General features: G+C 42.1%; 1 non-coding gene across 1 annotated transcript; it reads right to left on the reverse strand.

Annotated features, from left to right (window-relative positions):
* Positions 1–880: 880 nt before the first annotated feature.
* Positions 881–955, reverse strand: Trnat-ugu (transfer RNA threonine (anticodon UGU)). The gene has a single exon. It is a non-coding gene; the product is annotated as a tRNA-Thr (tRNA).
* Between the last annotated feature and the right edge of the window lie 8,257 nt (positions 956–9,212).

Here is a 9,212-nt window from a genome sequence, read left to right on the forward strand (position 1 = left end):
TGTTATAACTCACTATAATTTCTGTACGCAGAATGATACCTAAATAACTGTCCGAATGATTAGAACAGACGAATGATACAGTCTAGTCATTTCTAATCGTCTACATGGCAATTATATCTAAGTATATCACGTGGAATCTTCATCATTGCAACATTTTCACTGCAGTACATCGAAATGCGGAACGAAATGCAGACAGAGAAAACGATGGAAAGAGAAGGCTTGTTTTTTTGGTATTATACTGTTGAGCTTTATAGACGACGCATCACACTCGGTTCAACGCCAGTCAGCCATGTAAATGTCTGAGATCAGGCTACTTTGGTATCCTATCATGTGATGTTAATGTTCTATCGAGGTGCCGTCGGTATGGATATCAGCCAACACGAACATGTGTTCTGTCGATGCTGCGCTGTTTTTATCCTTATGGTCATCTGATGATATACTGAGTCGGTCGCAATGTTTTTCACTGACGATTATACCAAATAAATGATCGAAAGGTCTTACGGTTGGAGGATACAAGCTAAACGGACTTCTGGATACGCAACCTGGTAAACGACAGATGGCGTATACACATGGAGAGACGGATGACATACAAACTTACTTGAAACTAAAGGCTGAAGGCTTTGTGTGTAGTATACATAAATTGAATTTTTTGAATAACACATGGATGTTGGAATCGATACAGACTACTTCCTTCTTCACTATGTTGGTTACAAAGAATTTACTATTGTTTACGATCATATTCCTAAAGTTTTACTTAAATTTGATGATTAGATGTTGGGATTTTTCTACCCTCGAGTGAAACAGTATAATTACAATGAAATGAACACCCTTAGCGACCTACAGGCGTTGACATACGTCAACGGGGACAGATGAAAATATGTGCCCCGACCGGGACTCTAACCCGGGATCTCCTGCTTACAAGGCAGACGCTCTATCCATCGGAGCCACCGAGGGCACAGAGGATAGAGCGACTGCTTAGATTTGTCTCTGGCACGTTTCCTGCGAAACCCACATTCTCAACGTATTGTCCCGCACTACATTCGTAGTGCCCCCGCCCATTAAACTAACTACTCGCGGCGCGTTGCCGATTCCCGTAAGAAATCGGGCACTGTTTGTGCATCCGCACAGAAGAAGAAGATGGTCAAGTGGCCGGTGAGCCTTAACTATATATACTAAGATGGTTTCTGTTCTTTCGGACAGTATAATGTTGACAGGAAACCTTAGGTGTTTAAGGTACGTTCCAAAAACACGTATTCAGTCCCTTTTTCTAAGGGAATGACGTGGCTGTCTAGGCCTGCTATGTATCAGTGATAAGGAAGCCACTTTGCAGACTCTGCCTTTAATCTTTATTTTAAACATGTATAATAGAAGCTGCAATACACACATGGGAATACCGATCACGTACAAGATTACTTTCAATTAACCACTGAAGGCTTTGTGTGTAGTATACATGCTTTGAATTTTTTAAATAATGGGTGGATTTTTGAATCGATACAGACTACTTCCTTCTTCACTATGTTGATTACAAATAATTTATTATTCTTTACGATCGTATTCCGAAAGTTTTACTTATGTTCTATGATTAACACATTTGTGAAGCTGTTAGTAAAGATTTTGAGGAACATCTCTCTCGCACTGTGCGTTCTCCAGGAAACGTATTAATTTATTCCCGTTCGTCAATTTTACGATTTCCTTCATAGCTTACAAATTACTCCTTTGCTTCATTAAAAGCCAATTATTTTCACAAACAGTTAATGAACGTGCATTCAGAATATATACTACATTGCGGAGAGAAGACATATATAGACGTACAGCACTCTTTGAAATTCTATCCTACCTTGGTTTTCGTAATCTATGTAAGTAAAATTGTAAATATGCGTCTGTCCAGAATCTTGTGTCTCTGGACGTTCTTCACCGATTGCTTTGAAATTTTATCGTTGCTTTCGAATAAGAGCGTGTTTTTATGTACCTACTGCAACGCCATCTGATGAAAAGAAAATTAGTGCACCTGAAAATACGACGTCGATTTTAATCCAATGACGGCATATTCCACCCAAGGTATAGTAGGTGTACTGATACTGGTTTCAGCCTCATCCGTCAACAGATAGCGTAGTGGCATAGCTACTACAATGCCATCTGCTTCTGTCCTCTCACAGTCAGAAAGCTCAGAGCGGTGCAGATGAGTGAAGCAAGCAGGCAACCGAGATACGGGGTCAAACTCGTGCTTCGTACAGCCAATTGAGCGAGTCTGAAAAGAGCCCAATTGTGAGATTCCGAGTTCCGCAGCGGCCCTTCCGATAACTGCACGTAAGTTGGACGTGCTGCGTCATTTGTGCAACTATGCTGTTATCAGCGGACACGTGAACGTTCTCATACACGTATACGAGTTTCTGGACGTCCACGCAGCGCATGCACGCCAGAATCGCCGTAAATGCAGCAGTGGCAGTTCGTACAGCTACCATACCACAGGTGGCTTGTAAGCCCAGACGTGTCAACACTAACTGTTTCGTATCGGTTACTACCAGTCGGACAACGGGGACGCACCTCAACCCGACTTCCAACCACGCGACAGTACGGACGGGCGCGGCTTGTCTGGTGCCATACGAGAATAACTTGGAAGATGGAATGGCGCGCCGTGGTCTTCATCAGTTAAAGCAGATTCTATGTGCAGGCAAGTCATGGCCATTTGCGCCTACGGCGCATACCTAGTGAGGGATGTCTCGTAGAGTGCATTCGCTGAAGAAACACTGGCGACACCAAGTCCTTACGGTCAGGGGTGCGATACGCTACAGCTCTCGTTGGCGTTTCTGATGGGGATGCTTATCAGCGCTCGGTGCGTGCAGAGTTTAGTTAGACACGCCTTTTGCCTTTCTTTCAACAGGATGGTGATGTTCTAACAGAATAATGCTCGCCAACGCACTGTCCGTCTAACTATTGGGTGCCTTGCTAGACGTGCAGCAATCTCCATGACAACCACAACCTCCGGACTCGTCTTTCATCGAGTACATGTTGGATATGATGAGACGAGAAGCGTTTTGATGCCCAAATTCTCTTACATAACTACGTGAAAAAATCGAACATGCGTGGCAGAACGTATCCCAGGATAGCATCCGCCGTCTGTATGATCGGCTGGATGCCAAAGTCAGTGCCTGTCCGTGGAGTCTAAACCACGTACTAATATGGGTGTCCCAGCATGGTATGACACCTGATGCCATCGAACAGTTTGTGGTACTCAACTGTAAATGTAATAATTTCATGTAGAGCATATATCGCAGATTTAAGATTTTGAACAAACAAATATGAATTTTTTTGCATATAGATACATATATACAAAAACCAGCGTATTGTTATATACCTGTTATTAATATGTATAATATATAAATAAATTTAATACGTGCAAACGAAAACGTTATTACCAAATAAATTTATTGGGGTTGAGTGCAAAAATTTGAACTAAATCAGTGACGCAATTTTCCAAAATTATGGCAACAATGTTATACCTTTATATGTTACATATTTATATGTACACTTTATATATGTTGAAAATATATAGCCTACGTCTATCTCGAAAAGTTATTGACCAGTTTACGTCAAATATGAACTCAATACTCTGATGTACTTTCAGATAGACGTACGCTATATATTTTCAACATATAGAATGTGTACATATAAATACGTAATATATAAAGGGGAAACATTGTTACCATAATTTTCAAAAAGTACGTCACCGATTTACTTCCAATTTTGGATGCAACCGCAATAAATGTCCGGACACATATAGGACCTGTACTTCGTATAATACTGAAACGTTGTTAGCAAACCTGAAAGTTGTATTTACGGCGCACAGGATAAGATTACAATTCTTTTACAAAATCTCAATTTGCATTAACAATAAACTAACCTCAGTGTCAGAGAAAGGTCGGAATAGGGAAGAAATGGAAGGAGATGGATATAGTAAGCAGAAATGGACAGATGGTCTGAGAGGAAGTGCAAGAGGAAATGGAGAGAGTAATAGGAGGAGGAGATCGACAGCGAAAAGGAGGAAGGGTTGATCGACAGTGAAAGGAGGAGAATAAAGGGGTAGGAGGAGATGAAGAGAGAGTGAGGAAGAGAATGGTGACGGAGGGAAGGGGAAGGAGTTGATGAACAGAGAGACTATGAAGGAGCAGGAGGAGGAAGAGGAGGAGATGGACAAAGAGAGGGGGAGTAGAGATGGCAGAAAAAGGAGGTGAAGGAAATTAGTACATATACCCAATTCCCACACATGTTATAAACGTGGGCTTTTCCATTTTTCCCTTTTCCATTTAATCAGGTGGAGCCATAGGAAAATATGGCCTGGAAGACATAGTGAAGAATAATTTCAGCTGTGATGCCCTTTTAGTGAATTGTGTTGCTCAGTAGACAGTCCATCGCTAACGGCAAACACGAGGCTTGGAACTTAAATGGTGGCAAGAACCGATACAAAATAGTTACATGTTTGCACCTGTTACTGTCTTTCCGACTAGTCACCAGCGTTGTGTAGAACCCGTTCTCTGCGATGTGGATGGCGTAGTATACTGTTAGCACAGCTGCTTCTGTTTATGGTGCGAATGGAGCTGTCTAGTGCCTGTCTAATCTCTGGAACAGTTTTGAATCGAATGCCACGAAGTGGTTCCTTCACGTTCGGAATCAAACCAGAGTCGCATGGACTTAAGTCCGGGGAGTATGGTGGATGGTACTGTACCTCCCAATCCCATCGGCTGAACAGAGAGGCAACAGCTTGCTCTCTATGCGCCCGCGCATTGTCATATAAATGATGGGTGGGTTGCGCAGAGAGTGTCGCCACTTCTTACGCAAAGCTGGTCGCAGGTGATGCTCTAAAAACTATCAGTAATCCTGTGCATGGGCGGCCTGTAGTGGAGGAACGTAATGCGTTAGGATAACACCATCAGAGTCGTACAAGAGAATCACCATAACTTTCACAATACTGGGCCTCTAACACACTTTCGACTTTCACGGAGACCCTTGCTGACGCCATTAGTTGGATTGGTGTTTCAGTTTTGGCTCGTACTATGTGGCCCATGTCTCATCCAGTGTAACGATACGGTGTGAGAAAGCCTCTCCTTGGCGCTCATAGCGCTCGCAGTGCGTGTGAGCAGCGTCGTAACTCATCCATTTCAGTATTTCCGTCAGGTCATGCAGAAACCATCGTGATGCAATTTTTCATATGCCCAGGCTTTCCTTCAGGATGCGAAGCCCGGTAGTATGCCCTACCCGGTTTAGTGGGCGAGCTCAGGAATCGTATGGCATCGATCACTGTGCATACACATCTTCTTCAGAGACGCTATGACGATCTGCCCGTTGCATATCTGTCACAGTTTGCCGACCTTCCTTGGAGGCTTTAACCGAACATGCCACTGTTCTGTACGGCAATGCCCATTCCCTGCACGCCTCTTTAGGACCTTGATAACACTGTCTTGCTGTACGACCTCTGGCACAGTCAATTTTGATCCAACTCTGTTGTTCCTGTGTCGAAAATATAGTGACACCTTTATGTTAGACCGCTCGCGCACAAGTGTTTCCCTCGATTGTGAGCACATTGGTGTTGTGTGTGTGTGTATGTGGGGGTGGGGGGGGGGGGGGGGGCAGGGGGGTGTCAATTTGCTGGGAGATAAGGTAGATATGTCAATAACGTGTGCTATCAGCGACAATATTAGATTCCATTTCATAATCCCCCCATAGCAGTGTTACCACTAGTTAAGTCGCAACCTACGTTATAACACATTTTCTTCAACTTCAGCCACTTCTTCTGGAAATTCCGGGCACTTTTTCTTCCTTCGCATGTTGAACAGCTTCATACATTTCATCTGGAATTATATCCGAGAGGTAGTTGTTTTCACTATCACTCATGCGTGTCTCTGATTCATTACTATAACACTCCTACACAGACATATCAAGACTTGTTCCAGCTGATCCCGGCGGAGGTTCGACTCCTGCCTCGAGCATGGGTCTCTGAGTTTGTCCTTAGGATGATTTAGGTTAAGTAGTGTGTAAGCTTAGAGACTGATGACCTTAGCAGTTAAGTCCCATAAGATTTCAAACACATTAGAACATTTTTAAGAATTGTTCGGTATAATATTCAGTTAAGTCATTGTTATTGATTATTGCGCTGTGCCATATGCCATCTTAATTTACGCAATATGAGCAACATGATACTCTGGACGTATCTATCGCTGATGCTACGAGCCAGTTTCCTCTAAATGATACTATGTAAGACAGCGATTTAGTTCATATACTTAGTACTGAGTGTGTATGAACAAAGAGAATTATATATTCCCGTCATTTCTTGTATCCTAGATAATCGTCCACTACTCCATGACGTTAGCGCACAAAATTTAATCATGTTCGAACATTGATTATGCTGAGCGGTCTATCTTCTACATAGCATTTCATCCCACTTGGCAATTTGTTTTAAATCACTCTAAGACCGATGTCTTCACTTGACAAGATATAGTTGATAAAATTTCTTTTTACATATACATCTTGACAACAGACACAATATGGGAATGTATTGTACCCCATAAATGCTACCATTCAGTGAAGATTGCGACCCAATAGCTTCAATAACATATTTCGCAGTGCTGTGATGGTCTTCTACCAGCCGGTGGTCAGTAATTCAATTAATGCATGTACATCAACATCTACAGCTACGTGACTACTCTGAAATTCACACTGAAGAATTTGGCAGAGGATTCGTAGAACCACTTATTTTCGTGTGAGATGTGATGCCTCTCGTTCCATTACAATTACCTCTTTTTATTTTGTACATGGGCGTCAGCAAATTTTCACATTCGTACGAGAGAGTTGGTGACTGAAACACTGTGATTGATTTATCCGCAGCTAAAATCACATTTGTTTGAATGTTCAAATGTGTGTGAAATCTTGTGGGACTTAACTGGTAAGGTCATCAGTCCCTAAGCTTACACAATACTTAACCTAAATTATCCTAAGGCAAACACACACCCATGCCCGAGGGAGGACTCGAACCTCCGCCGGGACCAGCCGCACAGACCATGACTGCAGCGCCTTAGTTTGTGAAAGGTGGCTACACTGAGTCACAGCGCCAGAGATTGCGGCAAAGAGTATTATTCAGCCGCCTCCACTGGCAGTTCCGGCTGAGAAGATGCTGAGGGCAGTAGTAGTTCTGAGGTAGCCGTAGTTAGAGTACTAATTGTGATCATGTTGTGTGCAGTTGTTCTGTTGGGCAAGACACCAGATGTTGTTGGATTGGGGATGTTGTAATGATCAGAGAGTATTTTTTTTGTCAATATATTTGAAGGTAAAGAAAATTTTTTATTTCAACTGTCTTAAATAATAATGCCTCCTGGCCACAGGTTCAGTCAACAAAGCATCTGGCTTGTGTTCACGTATTAGAGTGTAATTCTGGTTTTTATGTGCAATCTTTGTATTTCTGTTTTTTTATTTACTTCATTGTAAATGGCGTTTAAAGCATCTTATCGTATTGAGGAAGAACCCCGCCAGATGTGTACGTTGAATCACACTTCCACACACAGAACAGTTGCACTTGTGCTTTGTTGTTTCGTAGCTTTCATAGTTGCTGGCGACTTAATTAATTAATTGTGTTAACGCAAATTTCCTTTCATTCTTTGTTGTAATTCTATGCAGTCAGATTGCGTACTAATATTATACAGGGCCAACCGGTTACGAGACTGCGTAACCGGACAAACAACGACTAAAATTAAAATTATTTGCATTTTATTTAATTATGCCCCCATGCATTTGTCTGACGGTAGGCATCCTAAATAGCGTATCATACCTGGGACACACTTACCCTACTTCATGATAATGCGAAACGACTTGTCTTCTTTCGAAAACTTTCCAAGACTTTCGTCTTTCCAAACCTCGCAGCAACGCTCACGAAGCGTAGTGTAGGTGACCTCCTTAGTAGATGTGTTCCAGCTTGTTAGTGCTCTGGCGGTTAAAGTCAGCGTTTCTTTCGCCTCCCCACAACATTTTTTGTGAGTTGGACCAAAATAACGTTTCCGTAACTGTAATTTTAATTCACAAATTTTAAATTTGTGGGATTTTTCACGTCATCGAAATTTAAGGGATTCTTTTCTTTTGGTATGCACTATGCAACGCTTTTTGGTCCTGAGGGGCCAATACGACCGACCGCAGTAACATGCCTAGTCAATGGCGGCATTTATGTAGCGACGTGGAGTCAGCACACCGCTTCCTGGACAATTGTCAGTTTCCTTGACACTGGACTCCTTAGGTCTCACTCAAGTAACTGCTCAGATGGCATCAGAAACTGAGAGCAGAACAAGCACAGAAAGTAGCATGAGAATGGCGAGAGCTCATTCGAAAGACACTGCCTCATGGCTAGACACCCACGGACGTTTCTCATTGCTGAAACGTCTCAGTGGCCAAGTACAGATACATACCTACTACAATGGAGACACAAAGCGATAACTCAAACGATCTGGTGCGATTAATCAAAGTTAACCGTAGTATGATTGAACAGAGCATTGCAAGAATAAAAATCATGATTTTAGAAAGCAAAATATAAGGGAAAATCTATAAGGTACGACTAAACAGAAAATTCTCATCACCCTCTTCTTGTAAAATGGAACATATCTGCAGTGTATTCCAAACGCGAGCATCCCACCGTTTTTCCAAAATTAGTAGAAGTATCTACTAACGAAAGAATATGTTAAAATATTGATTTCACAATTCAATTTTATCTCTACGAAAGTTCATTTCAGAGCCTGTCGCCATAAATCCGTAGGACGTTAAGCTGTGAGTTCCCAAATTACAAATTCCAAGACTAATACAATTATTTGACTAACATCACGGTGAAGCCTTCTTTCTTGTGGTTAGGTTTTATTATGCCATGTTTCCCACGTTGTATACTCAGTGACTCTAAGAATAATTTGCTTGAGAGTGAAAAGTATAAGACATCGCACAAGGTGCGACAGTAAAGTAATGAGACTGGTTTTCTTTACAAGATGTAGCAACCCTGCAGCCTTACGTAGGCACAATATCTTTCACCTTGCTGTATAAGCTGCTTCTAGTTCAAGCGGCAAATCGATGCAACTGCTCAGTCGTAATTTGTGCTGTAATAAGTTAAAACATGTTTGTGTCTCTCATCACGGAAATGGAACCGGTAAAATGCGACAGCCGATCTATTTGAGCAAACAGAAAACAATCGA

This window comes from Schistocerca gregaria, chromosome 6 (assembly GCF_023897955.1).
Source record: "Schistocerca gregaria isolate iqSchGreg1 chromosome 6, iqSchGreg1.2, whole genome shotgun sequence".
Classification (NCBI taxonomy): Eukaryota; Metazoa; Arthropoda; class Insecta; order Orthoptera; family Acrididae; genus Schistocerca; species Schistocerca gregaria.